The sequence below is a fragment of the Borostomias antarcticus genome (assembly GCF_949987555.1).
Source record: "Borostomias antarcticus genome assembly, chromosome: 26".
In the NCBI taxonomy this organism is placed as follows: Eukaryota; Metazoa; Chordata; class Actinopteri; order Stomiiformes; family Stomiidae; genus Borostomias; species Borostomias antarcticus.
This window is the reverse complement of record NC_140259.1, coordinates 4,602,972-4,617,700: the sequence shown is the minus strand read 5'-3', so window position 1 is coordinate 4,617,700 and position 14,729 is coordinate 4,602,972.

The following is a 14,729-nucleotide window of genomic DNA, read 5'->3' as shown; positions in this document are numbered from 1 at the left end:
CTGTAGCCATGGCGACGAGTTAGAAAAAGGGTAAAAATGCAAAATGAGCAGCTCAAAAGTTAGAGGGTGGGCCCATACATTTCAATGGAGAGCGCAGTTGCCGAACAAATTGTCATGAAGAGAAAACTATAAGTCACACGGCGTAGATACTTACATTGTACGAATCAGCACAGTTGTGTGAACGTTTTAATGTAGAATATGTGTATAAGCTGTTAAAACTGTAGGAGCGACAGCAGTTTACAAAACATGTAGATGTTTTCAAAATACGAGCTGCTACACTCTAGAAACTGAACATTCCACACATCCACTTCAATGTTAAAAAGGGTCCCAAACAAACTTAAATTACATAAAAACTATAAGGAATTTCAAAAATCTGAATGGTTAGTTTACTCACCTAAAGGTCCTGAACATTTTAAACTTTGAAGGAGGTTTCTAGCACAAAAAATGAAGGAGGAGATAGGTTTCAAAGCTGATGAGGGGTTTCAAGGTCTGCCATAGACTTCCATTGTAATTTTTTTTTGAGAAAAGCTGAATATTTTGAAAAGTATAAAATATATTAAAAATCTGAAATATATCCCATAAAGACCTTAACAAGCTGAACATTTTGATAGTTGAATGGTTTCTGTAGCTCAAAGTATAAAGGAGTTGAAGGCTGAAGAAGGTTTCAAAACTCCCCCATAGACTTCCATTCAAAAAAATTGTTGAAAAAGTTGAATATTTTAAAAAGTATAAAAGGTATAAAAAATCTGAAAGGATTCCGCGCATGTCCTTAACAAGCTGAACATTTTGATACTTGAATGGTTTAAGTGGCTCAAAGTATGAAGGAGCTACAGAGAGCCAAAAAACGTACGGAAGAAGAAGTAAAAAAAAAAATAAAGAACTGGATAACAATAGTGTGAATGCTTGCAGCATTCACACTAAAAATAAAGAACTGGATAACAATAGTGTGAATGCTTGCAGCATTCACACTAATAAAGAAATAGTGGGAATATCACAAGTTGGGCTAGCTTCTACAAGCTAGCCCACCTAATTATGTAACAAGCCAACTAGATGACCATCGTGTGTGTTGTGGGCTACTAGTATTATCATTCGTAATTTAGCCAGCTAGTGATGTTGGATCACCTTGATTAACCTTACTGGTCAATGAATGCTGAGAAGAGAATAATCTTTCTGTTGTTTATTCATCATAGCATGTATCAAAAACATACAGTATCAAAGCTTTGGGCTTTGGATCAATATTGATTTGACACACATAGCTTAGTTCAACAGTTATGTAACAGGATTAGACAATATAACATACCTGTGAACAGATGAGCAGATGTTGCAACAGGTGGCATGCTAGCTTGCTAAGCTAAGCTAAAGCCAGCGTAAGATAGTTTAAGCCTTCATGAGTTACGAGGTAAAGCGCACCGCTCCAGTCCTGGTGTTGCTCCCTTTATACGGTTCAGTGGAGAAGCTTAATATAGGCTGTCAGCTGACCATTCTTTAATTATGGTGAGGAGCATTGCTGAAACATTACCTAGGTCAAGATTAGATCTGACCTATATCCAATGTCTGGATTGACCAATGTTCCCTGTTGACGGCTATTTTGCTGACTGCATGGTCAACTGAGAGACCCTTCTGACCTTCTATGACCCTTAGACTGACCTTTCATCCAACGGTGGCTCCTTTGGCCGTAGCTAAATATACACTGGTATGAGAGACTAGCAGTCTAATATAGCTTTTATATGACAGCGAATGAGATCACTAGAAATGTGGCATTCCTAGTCAAAAACCCTTACAGAAACCCACATCAGATAACCCCCGTCTGACAGTCTAAAGACTGTCACAGTGAATTCTTCACCATCGGCTGCTAGCTTAACTCAACAATGTCAATAAAACAACAATTAACATTAAACAATAACTTCAGACAATAGATGCTAACTCAAAAACACACAGTCAATTTTCAAAAGAATTGTGTTTGTTATTCAGAAAACATTAGCTTTGTCTGTAGGTTGGAGTAGGGAGCGGAGTCCTGCGTCTTTGTCCTCAATTTTCATGGGACAGTTGGCGCCAGTCTCCACCGCCTCGTCCAGAACCCCACAGCCAAGCCATCTCGCGAGAGAGAGTTTCTCGAACACATGTGGAGAGGAAACCCACATGTTAGTCACAGTTCTTAACCATTTTTTTTTCCTTTTTCTTAAAACATAAGACAATTAAACACTTTTAAGACAGTTAAACAAAACAAACACAATTTTGTACATTGACAGATAAATACACTGCTTTGTCCTGTTACAGATAACTAATGACAATATGTATATATTAGTGATTATGCATTAAGAAAAGTCATCCTCACGGACATGTTTTTCTGCCTCCTCGCGATGTCCGTTGAAGTCCTTCTGTTTTTCCTCCTCCCCCCTCTGATCCATTGGCACACGTTCAGTCTTTTGCCACCCGTCTGATGGTCACCGTCTAATCCTCTGCCACTCGTCTGATGGCATCCATAGGAATGTCCTTTACCACCCGTCTGATCCTTAACACTCACACTCCCTAGCATAGGAGTGTCCTTTGTCCGATCAGTCCAGTAGAGTGTAGAGGAGACTGGGTAGACTGGCACTCCATAGACGCCTTTCCTTGATGGTCTTTGGCTCAGGAGTCACCTTGCTCCTTTGTTAGTGGAACTTCAGCACAATGCAGAGGTTACAGATGTCCACATTCACTTTTGGGTAGAGGGGAGACTGGAACTCAGCATAGCGTAGGAGTTAGGGTACATTCCATCAGCAAAAACATTTGCAATTCTCTTGTTCCAAATAAAAATTAAAGTTATTATACATTTCTGATAAACTTGTTGTGCAGATAAATTTCGGACCAGCGCCTTGTCTGTACATTAACTTAAACTTGCTGCTTGGTTGGTATCAAAATAGAACTTATTTAAAACCTTAACTTGAGTTAAATAAACCTTGCCAAACTCAAACCACACCTAAGGTTGCTACGCACAGTGAGGCGTGGCCAGGCAATTTCAGGCAAGTTTTGGAGCAATGAGCAAGAGAATATGAAGACAACAAGAAAGTTGACATTCCAATGTTCATTTTGCATCAGTTGAGGATTGAACTTGTAACTTCTGACACCAAGCAACATCCTCTATCTCACTGAGCTAATTAACAACAACTGACGTTTGGTGTTACAAATAGACTATGTGTCATCATAAAACACTGGTGGTATCTGCAATAGCCCATGAAATATCGTTGTTGATTAAAGTATACACTGAAACAAAGGATACAACAATAGATGTTGCATCATATACTAATGGTCTGCTCTTTAAAGTGTGGATGAGTGGCCTAAGTGATCAGAGTTTCATAATATATTCAACAAATTAAAGAGACAGCTGTTTACAGTACTTTGTATTGTAAAACATTTTGATGCATTGTCGCTCAATCTTAATGACACTCTGGTCACTGAGTTTGTGAATGACAGTCTGAAGATCTAATGTATCCTCGGCAGGGGCTAGGTATGTTTGCCAACAGCGATGTCTCCGATTGGTGGAGCTTGCGTTGGATTGTGGGTAATGTAGTGTTGGTTTCAGAGGACAGAATTAAACATTTTCCAAAAATCCAATTTCTGAAATAAAATTCTGAAAGAAATCACACTACATCTATCCTTTATGACAATTTTCGCTGATGTGTTGTCCACGAGAAGTTAGACTTTAGTGGACGATGAAGAATAATAATAACATAGGCAAATACAATAGGGTCCCTGCAGCTACACTGCCTGGCTCCTAAATAAACCAATCCCCCCCCTTGGACACGAAATTATCAAAATAATGCAGTGGACAATTAATGACATGTTTTAACTAAATATACCTAGATGGGGACTGTAATCAATAATTTAATTCCTTAGTGGAGCACAAAGCATTGACCACTCATAGCAGAATTAATGTCCATACTCCTGGCGTTCTAGAGCTATCTTTCTTCACTGTTTCTATTATATCATTTTTATTTCATTTTATTTTTCAAAACCCCATTCCCTGGCCTTCCCTTTGTGTCCCTCCCAGAGGTCTGGCTGGGGGTAAGGTGTCATACTCCTTTCTCCATGCCCCGTGCGGCATCACATTCCATGTTCCACGCACCTGAACCATAGGCCTCCTTTCGGAACCCTATCGTCCAGCCGCCGGAACCCCACAGTCCAACCGCCGGGCTCACCCGTCAATCACCTCCCCCGTCTGGCGCCAGCCTCGTTGGGGTACACATTCTTTCGGGCGATGACCTCAGCATGTCTCATGGTCACACCTGGCCTTTGGGGTATGATGAGATTTCACAAACAATGAACAGTTGATAATCTCTGACGCTCTCTACTCTACCTGCTTCCTGTCGCTGTGGCCTGTCTCCATTCACTACTGCCTTGACCCCGCCCCCTCTCTGTAATGGAGAGAGAGAGACAACATTGGTCAACAATCACACTTGGCTTTCACACAGTGGTAAATGCAGGCTAGAAAGAGACCTAGTTTCGTTTCTGCCAGGACAATTTCCGCATGTGTGCTCAACACCTGTCTTGGCATTCATGTACTGCTCTGTTCTGATTCTGCCATGTTGCTCTATCTTCCTTTGGATTGAATTAAAAACACACAAATTAACACCACAGTATAATACTTTGTTAGTACAGCTCTAAGATGAAAGTAAAAATACAACAATTCTCAATGGTAATGACAATAATGGCAATTGATTGCGCTTAAGTCTTAATTACCATACCGACGGTTCATGTTGGTATCCTGACCTCCATTGCTGCGCGACTGGTCTGGTTCCAATTTTATTTCTGCTGCACACAGAGACTTTAACAACAGATTAACAAATTCCTTATTCAATAGTACAATTGTATAACAACAGTGTAATATAACAATTTGTTCAATTTCTCATATAGTCATTGATTTTCTCTCCACATTCCTTTCTCTCATTATTTCCTGGTGATAATAGTGAGTAAAAATCGACTGATTATGATTTGGACAGTTCAATTAAAATTTCAAAAATATAAATTATTCTAGCAACAATTCAGCTTATAAAACTAACACTATTATTCTAAAAAAACATTCTATACCTATCTCTAATATTTTACATCTATTTCCTAATAAAAACATAAATTATTCTAAACAATGTCTTGCCCTGCTTTTTAACACTACCCTGGCTAAGAGCAAACACTAATTGGGACAATGTTTTTATTAAAAGAATGATTTTATAATTCTCTTTGCTAAATGACTTTGCAGGAGATAAAATATCTCTAATTTCTTCCCCTGCAGGGCACTAGATTTCCAATGAGATTTTCGCTTGGGATAGTTAGTCTAGAATATAATTTAGCAAATAGTATTTACTCTCTCTTCCTTGCCCTCATGTACACACTAATCTTTTCTTTGTCCCGCCTATGCCACTGAGTTTAAATAGTTCACTTAATTACTGCTTCTTGCTTTCCCTATAACTCAAATAAGTCATTGCCTATCTTCCCATCAGGGATAGGTAGTCACTAAAGTCGTCACTCTAGTCACTACGCTTCCCCTATTACTTTTTAACAGTAATTTCCAGTCAGGTTAAGCATGTTACTTGGTTAATTGGCTACTCACTCACAGCTCACCTGATCCTCTCTTCAGTGTAGTCTTGATGGTTAGTCTCCAGCTCTCGGACGTCAAGTCACGATGGACAATACAATCCCATCGTAGAACGGACCTTGGCTCCAGAGCACCTCACAAGTTAGTTCAGTCAGTTATTAGATTGTATGTCAATAGAAATATTTATCTCCAATGGAGATAACATTTCTTGTGTAGTCATATTGTATTCGCTTGACCCAATGGCTGGTTCACCACGGCCGCTCTGTCCATCCTGCAGGTAAAAATACACTTCACAGATGTTACCCAGCTACGTCGTATTATTAAAGGTTTGATCAGAAACCTTAAGCACGTGCCTTCCTACGAGCCTGCAAGATGGAAGACGTGGAGCGGTGGCACCCAGGCGATTAACCAATTAATCACTGGGTCAGTTATTTGTCTTAAATCTGCGCGCCATTCACCACTGGTGACGGCGTTGGCCCAATCAAACCACGTTGGTAGACGCACAGGAATCGATTCTCCTTCACGACTTCGTCTCTCCTTACTCTGGAACAATACTCTTAGGAGGTCACATTATTGTTATGTTGTACACACATTACAGCAATATTTCCTTAAGTAGTCTATTGTTCTGTAGATTCTGATCGCTTGATATTGTTACGTTATTTCACACGCGTTACAGTGCCAATTCTTAAAACAGTACTATATATATATACCTGTTGTGGCCACTGAGTGTCTTCCAGCTGTGCTGGGGGGGGGTAACTTTTTCCTCTTGGTTCATGACGACCGAGTCATCTACACAATGTACTGCAGACCACCAGGTAAGCTGATGACCTGTCCTCCCCATTCTTTCTCAGGACAATAGGTGTCCCAAGCGTCTGGGGAGACAAGCACCATTATTGCAGACAGTACTCAAATCATCATTAGCCCGTTCCCTATTATTTTAAATAATATATATATATATATATATATCTTCAGGGTATTTCAAAATGCAGTTTCAATAGTTTAATATCATAATTTACTAACAACTAATCATAGTTTTGGCTCAATTCAATATTCTTTGGGGTACTGTAATTTTGTAAGAGAGGGGGAGAGACAGAGACAGAGACAGAGAGAGAGAGAGAGAGGGGCGGGGGCTAGCCCGCCCGCCTGAGCCGGGGCCGTTGCTATAAATAGATTCTTGGTGCCTTTAAGAATTGTGTGTAACTCCCAACCGACGCACACACCCACGGCGGATTTCTGCTCAGCCTCTCCTCATGAGACACCCTCACTCTCATGAGTACACTCTCCTGATCTCCCAAAAGCGTTATAATAGCACTTCACTCAGATCAGCTGGCTTTTTTAGTGAGTAAGTTTCAGCACATTAGCATAGCTGTAGCGCTTAGCATTTTAAGCATCGTCACAGTTATTTTTATGACAGACATTATTCTTTAGTCGTCACTCGCTTTTTCTGGTATTTTCCTGACGCTTTCAACTACAATTCATTTACTGGAATCTGGCGTAACCTACAAATGTCACTTGTTTTCGAATTCCCTGTTCTGGTGTTTGTATCCGTTAGTTTGTGGTTAAATTATCAAATTAGGTCGCTTGAGTCTTTCGGACCTCCCACCCAGGGCGCAGTCCTGGGCTAGACCCCTTTCCCTTTTGAGGCCTCAGCCCGGGCTCCCCCAGATTGAGCACTCAACCTTCTGCTTCCCGGTGTCTTCTTTTCAAAGCCCACCGATCACAGAAGCACTACTTGCCTACTAACACATTCGCTTTTGGCTTGTAGTGGCCTGACTGTACATTGAGCCGAGCGCGGCGGCCATCTCGTGGTCTTACTGCCATCTGCGACCCGACCGGCCGGTGACCCAGTCGATAGCGATCCCGGACACTGTAATGATTGTTAGTCACCCAGCTCAGAACCGACGGTCTGATCCTAATTCCACTTGGCTATGGATATTAGAACTTTGACCGTTTTCACCAGCCTTGCCTATTCACAGAGGTCGTCTACCACGCCCCTCTGCTAGGTGTGGACTGTCATCCACGTACCACACCGTGCCAACCACCCTTAACAGCGACACAGTGCTGACTAGACGGTACCAGAGCAGTATGTTAATTCATACTTCACCAGACACGGGGGCCTTCAGTCTTCTCCCCAGCACTATATGTACCGATTTAGCGTGTCCTCGGGACCTTACGGCCCCGCCCCCGTCTGTTTACCGCTAGGTCCAGGGGTGCCCAATCCCCCTCCCTAACGGTACCGGTACAATTACGACCGAATGACTTCTCGACCGTTCTACCATGAAATCAGGCCCCGTTTCTACATTCCTTCCCCGCGGAATCGTTTATATTTCCACTTTTCTGCCAAGGTGATACGTCTAAAATCTGCAGTTTTATAATCAACACATCCAATCGAGAAGTCACTATCTGGGGCCCCTTGTTTTTGCTGTTTTTGATTACAGCGCAGGGAAAACGACTATGTCAGTCCTGGCCAGCTGCCAGCGGTCGGTCCTTTCCCTTAGATCTTAACAATGCGTCTGTATTTCATTCACTTCTAAGGAATATCTATACTAGCCTACTTCACTCATTTCCAAATTTATCGAATTTCTGGGAAATAGCACTGACTGGCGGTTGGTGCTCAAACATACATATTTTAAGCATCATTTTCCTGTTAGTTACAGTGACAACATTAAACTTATGCAAATTTTCACACAGCTTAAATCTGGCATTATTCCCGTTCAACATTCATTGACCCTTCAATCAATCAGTTCCATATCAGGTTCTTTTGACTGAAATATATTCAATCCTTGCCTGACAACGCCATTTTGATGTTGGATCACCTTGATTAACCTTACTGGTCAATGAATGCTGAGAAGAGAATAATCTTTCTGTTGTTTATTCATCATAGCATGTATCAAAAACATACAGTATCAAAGCTTTGGGCTTTGGATCAATATTGATTTGACACACATAGCTTAGTTCAACAGTTATGTAACAGGATTAGACAATATAACATACCTGTGAACAGATGAGCAGATGTTGCAACAGGTGGCATGCTAGCTTGCTAAGCTAAGCTAAAGCCAGCGTAAGATAGTTTAAGCCTTCATGAGTTACGAGGTAAAGCGCACCGCTCCAGTCCTGGTGTTGCTCCCTTTATACGGTTCAGTGGAGAAGCTTAATATAGGCTGTCAGCTGACCATTCTTTAATTATGGTGAGGAGCATTGCTGAAACATTACCTAGGTCAAGATTAGATCTGACCTATATCCAATGTCTGGATTGACCAATGTTCCCTGTTGACGGCTATTTTGCTGACTGCATGGTCAACTGAGAGACCCTTCTGACCTTCTATGACCCTTAGACTGACCTTTCATCCAACGGTGGCTCCTTTGGCCGTAGCTAAATATACACTGGTATGAGAGACTAGCAGTCTAATATAGCTTTTATATGACAGCGAATGAGATCACTAGAAATGTGGCATTCCTAGTCAAAAACCCTTACAGAAACCCACATCACTAGCTAGCTAGCTTCATATCCATCCAAATATAAAACAAAACATACCAGATCCAGATATGACTGCCGGTACCCGATCGGTTTCGTCGTATTTGCGGATCGCGAAACATAGGACATCTGGTATGTTTTGCCCAAGTGGCGATGCCGTAATCGCGCATGCGCCGATCGAGTACCCACAGAGGGCGTAACTTTGGTGGGCATAACCTATGTGTGGGCGTAACTTTGGTGGGCGTAACCTATGTGTCTCCAGTCCGCCGCCAGATACTTTTGCTATAGGGAGGGAAAGTAATCTCATCGCCCCCTAGTGGTAGTGTTCCTAATGCCGATAGAATGAATGGGGTTTCTCATAGACACGTCTTTTGAAAAACGATATCTTGGTCTACACCGAAAAGTTAGTAGAATGCCTTAAACGACAAATATGTTGGAGACAAACTTTATTGATTCTAGTGATCATAGTTGATTTTCAATCACAATCCGAATCATGAAAATATTTTTCTTAAATTCCATTGACTTTGACTGGAGGAATGGAGCAATTTCGAAAATTTGAAAGAAGGTGAAATACTGTTTGAAATGATCACGGTTAGTAGGTTATTACTGTAAAGACACTCACAAGTTTTTGTTTTGATAATGTCACCGAAATGGCTTCGTAGTAATTATTAGAAAATCCGGTCTATGGAGTTGAAACTCCTCTCCGACAGGAACAAATCCGCTAGGGGCGCATGTTTTCACTTTCCCTCCCTATAGGACCAAACTACAACTTATGTGCGAAGTTGCTGCAACCCACTGTGTTAGTAGGGTTGTCTATACAATAGACAACTGACTCTGTACTACTGTATACATGTGCATTACATGCCTCTCTTCTTTACAAAGATGGTCACAACCACATGTCCTGAGAGAACATTCAAAACAACAACTTATGGCTACTTTTAATGTGCATGTCTGTATGTTTAATAAAGCATTTAGGAAAAGTTTCAATCAAGACTTGAATATTACCTATTCTGTTGAGTACTATGTTTACAATTGTTCATTCATCATATTATTACAATTGACCTTTCAAGTCTGCCTACACTTAGGTTACTTAGCTAAGAACCATTTTAATTACAATTTACTTCTAAGGGCAAATACTTTACTTTCATATCTTCATATCAATATAATATCAAGATCCTAGATGTCCAAATAACCCACTGTGTCCTGGGTCTACTTATTCACCACCTAAAGGGAAGTGCAAAACAGCAAGTCATGACCGTTATCCAGAAACACAAGTTGAACCCATTGCAACAAAATAGCTAACATTACAGGAATCATCAGTGTAACTGCTTTAGCCACTGACCAATAACATTAATGTTATGGAAGCTGCTGCTAGTTGTTGTGAGCCCATGAGCTTACTGGCTATCCCGCTCTCATTGTGCTGGATTAGCATTGGAAGCATTGGAACTGATGTGTCCAGGTGACAAGACCCATCTTTATTTATCAGACATTACCGTCCTACCAGTCCCGCACAGAAACAAGCCAGCCAACACACATAAGTCAGGCGTGACCTGGCCTGGTTACTCAAGAACAGCACAAGAACTAAAACAGCACAATATTCATCCATCCCTACTTTTGAAGCTTCCATGTTGACAGACTGCCTCCAGGATAAACTGTAGCTGGCGTAGTATTGTATGAGCTCCTAGTAGTAATAGTCCAAAGGGTGTTCTAAGGACACAAGCAAAAATGTACATTTGGACCGGACAACCATTGTAACCAGAGGGTCTTCTGAATAAAAGCACACCCCATCTAGTCAATATCCTATGAATATGTTTCCAATGAAACAGTGGTGATTTAATTGCAGCAGTAAGGCTGGCAGATAGTTGTCATTTTATCAACCTCTTTGATATTATGCAGGCTGGCCCACTAGTCTATCACAACTTCGTGTTATTTGAAGGGTAGAAAATGCACTGTATCATGAAGTCCTTGAATAAAGAATGAATATGATATGGATGTAAATGTTTTTGTGTGCATTACTACGTTATCTGAACTTGGATGGTCATGTTTCAAGATTCCAAGTCAATCAAAATTCCCAAAGTTTATCTATCAAGGACTATCAAGGAAGTCTGATGGATGCTGGTCTCACCAGTAGCCTGTTTAGAGACTTTTGAGAAGGGGCGAACCTTGGTCCCAGGGTGAAATCTCTTCTCCAGGTCTTTGGCAATACCCTCACACAGCTCGGAGGCATTCAGAGATTCTTCATAAACAGTTGCAGTTGAGCTGTTCTGGAATGGAATGTGATGGTTTTCTAAAAGGTTTTTCTGGGCTGGGGCGTATCTGCTCAAATATTGTACTTTAACTTTTAAAGCTCAGCTGCAGTGCCTCTGGGGATGGCAGATGACTTCACGAGGCTGGTCAATGTGAGGCTAGTCATCTGTTTTAGTGGTATTCTGGGTTTGGGCTGCAAAGGCTCTCACATACCGGGAGACAAGGTTGGGAAGATGAAGACGGTATTGTATAACTTTATACTTTATGCTACACTCCAGTAGATCCCTGGGCTCACGAGAGATGAATGGTGCCTCCACACCTTGGGAGAATAGATGACACAGTGGTCCTGATACTGATGAGACCTTTTTCAATTCTGACCTGATTCTGGAAGCTGAAGGTTCTTTGTCTTCTTGTGTCTGATCTTTCTGATTATTAAGGAGATGCTAAGATTCATCAGCAGTGTCATTTTGGGTTTTTGAGATGTGAGTTTTGAGAAAATGAGCCAAATTCGGCCACAAACCCCCATACACACAAATAAACTCCCTACAGTACCTGTCTCAGGTTATACAATGTTTATTAAAAAAGGTTTATGAAAAAATATGCATCATGATCAAGTTTAAAATGCAGCTGTCCAGACATCCAACCAACAGTCACCAACAAATACATTTCCATCCCATCCCAGTGTTTGTTCCATGTCTGGTGCACATTTCAAGTCTCGTCGTAATATACGAGCAATATTGTGAGGGAATGGATGAAGGACTTAAACAAACTGATTGTAAGGACTATATATTGGAGATTTGAGAATATTATTCAAAAAGAAAAGGGCAGGATTGCTTGAAAGTTCAGACTGGTGTGAGGAAGGTACTATTTGGTCGGGAACAAAAAAGATCAGTCCGCTTGGCTGATTAACTATCGTATCCACTAAGATGTTATATAGCTCAAACTCGTAAATCACCTGTCTGATTGTTATAATGTGAACTGAACACAGCATTACAATGTAGGCCTTTTCCTAGTTTTTTCAAAAGCCTCTGGATCTGCCTATTACACTAGAACACAGCTCCAGATTTTGAGTGCTGAAACGTAGCCCCAGCCGTATCCTGAGGCCTCTGGGTTTGAGCTTCATTTTGGCTGCGGTATTGTCATTGCTAGGCACAAATGTAGGCGAAAACGCAGTAGTGTAATCAAGGCCTAAGAAACCAGGTCCATTCGAAATTCCACGACAGGTCTTTCTCTTTCTCCAACTCCCTTCTCCTTCATCTATCGCTTCTTCAATAGCTGGTGGTGAACCTGAGAGGAGAGAGAAAGGGGGAATGAGAAAGAGAGAGAAAGTAGGGAGGGGGGGTGCGGGTTTGTGTGTAAACTCTTCTTGTACGGTTCTGTATGTGTTGTTGTACAGTATGTCTAGTTGCCTTCCAGGGACAATAAAGATGTTCTGAATATAAACAATAAAGATGTTCAGAATATAGACTGATTTTCAGATCATAAAAGTCAATTTGATATCAAATTGATATCAAACACACACACACATACACACTATTGCTTACAAACATGGGGTCCTTTTTGAGGCAGGCTTCAGTGAAGTCTGTGCAGCTGTTGGATGAACTGTATGAACACACTGGTGTCTCTTTAAGTGTCCTAAAGAAGTGAAGTTCTTTCCACACTGGTCACAGTGGTATGGCTTCTCTCCTGTATGAACACGCTGGTGTCTCTTTAAATCTCCTGAAGTAGTGAAGTTCTTTCCACACTGGTCACAGTGATATGGCTTCTCTCCTGTATGAACACGCTGGTGTTTCTTTAAATCTCCTGACGTAGTGAAGTTCTTTCCACACTGGTCACAGTGGTATGGCTTCTCTCCTGTATGAACACGCTGGTGTTTCTTTAAATCTCCTGACGTAGTGAAGGTCTTACCACACTGGTCACAGTGGTATGGCTTCTCTCCTGTATGAACACGCTGGTGTGTCTTTAACTCTTCTGATCTAGTGAAGTTCTTTCCACACTGGTCACAGTGGTATTGCTTCTCTCCTGTATGAACACGCTGGTGTTTCTTTAACTCTCCTGATGTAGTGAAGTTCTTTCCACACTGGTCACAGTGGTATGGCTTCTCTCCTGTATGAACACGCTGGTGTGTCTTTAAGTTTCCTGACATAGTGAAGTTCTTCCCACACTGGTCACAGTGGTATGGCTTCTCTCCTGTATGAACACGCTGGTGTGTCTTTAAGTGTCCTGACATAGTGAAGTTCTTTCCACACTGGTCACAGTGGTATGGCTTCTCTCCTGTATGAACACAATGGTGTGTCTTTAACTTTCCTGACTCCCTGAAGTTCTTTCCACCCTGCTCACGGTGGCAAAGCTTCTCTCCTGTATGAACACAATGGTGTGTCTTTAACTCTTCTGATGTAATGAAGCTCTTCCCACACTGGTCACATTGGTATGGCTTCTCTCCTTAATGAACACACTGGTGCGTCCTGAGATTAGCCTTGAGACTGAAGTTCTTCCCACACTGGTCACAGTGATACGATCTTGGCTTGTCAATGTCTCTCTGCCTCTGGCCAGGAGCTGCAGTGAGCGGGGTGTTGGAGGTGGTGAAAGGGAGTGATCAAGAGGAGCAGAATGGGAGAGTCTCTGGTCTGATCTCTCCGTTCCTTAGCAGAGAGATGTAGAGGTTGTCATGGCTGCTCTTGATGTGATTGTGGAGTGAGATTTGGGAGTTTTAGGAGAATTGGCACTCGGACCAGGAGTACATCTGGGGCAAGTCTGACATCACTTCTGGGATTGAGAGTGAAAGAGAGACACACAAACATTAAAATGATTATCACACATTTAGTACAAGTTCAAATACTGTATAGGGTGATTATATGTAGCTAGTGAAGGTGGGGGGGACACAACCACATGACAAGTTCCGATTGTGGACAGGAGAGAGAAAGATATGCAACAGGTTCCTCTGGCTGAGCTCGGAGGGAAAGCGACAGAGGAGAGAGAAAAAGAAGTGACAAAATCTAAATAGGAGAGAGGAGAGAAAACATGTAATATGTTGAAGCCCACGGTGTTAACTTAGATAGCTAGAATAAGCTAGCCAGCACTCCTTAACTTATGTCAAGCTTCCATGTTCCATGGCAACTAAGAGCATTCCGTGCCCCACAACAGCAATTTGCACAGGCGCCATTGCAGTGCATCACATACTGTCCCCTGTATCGTTGCATCCATGAGTGTCCTGAATTTCACGCTGTATGCCCACGTTTCCTGCTCTCTGGCACCATGGGAAAAAGACAGAGGAGAGAGGGAAGGCCGGAAGAGGAGAGCTACTTGGACAGCGGTTACTATTATGACTAGCAGACCTCTGGTTGTTTCAGCTTTAAGGAAAAGAAGTGGATGAGAGAGAGATGGAGAAGACAGAGGGAAGGAGAGTCGATGACAGCTACCTCTAGTGGTGCTCTTTTT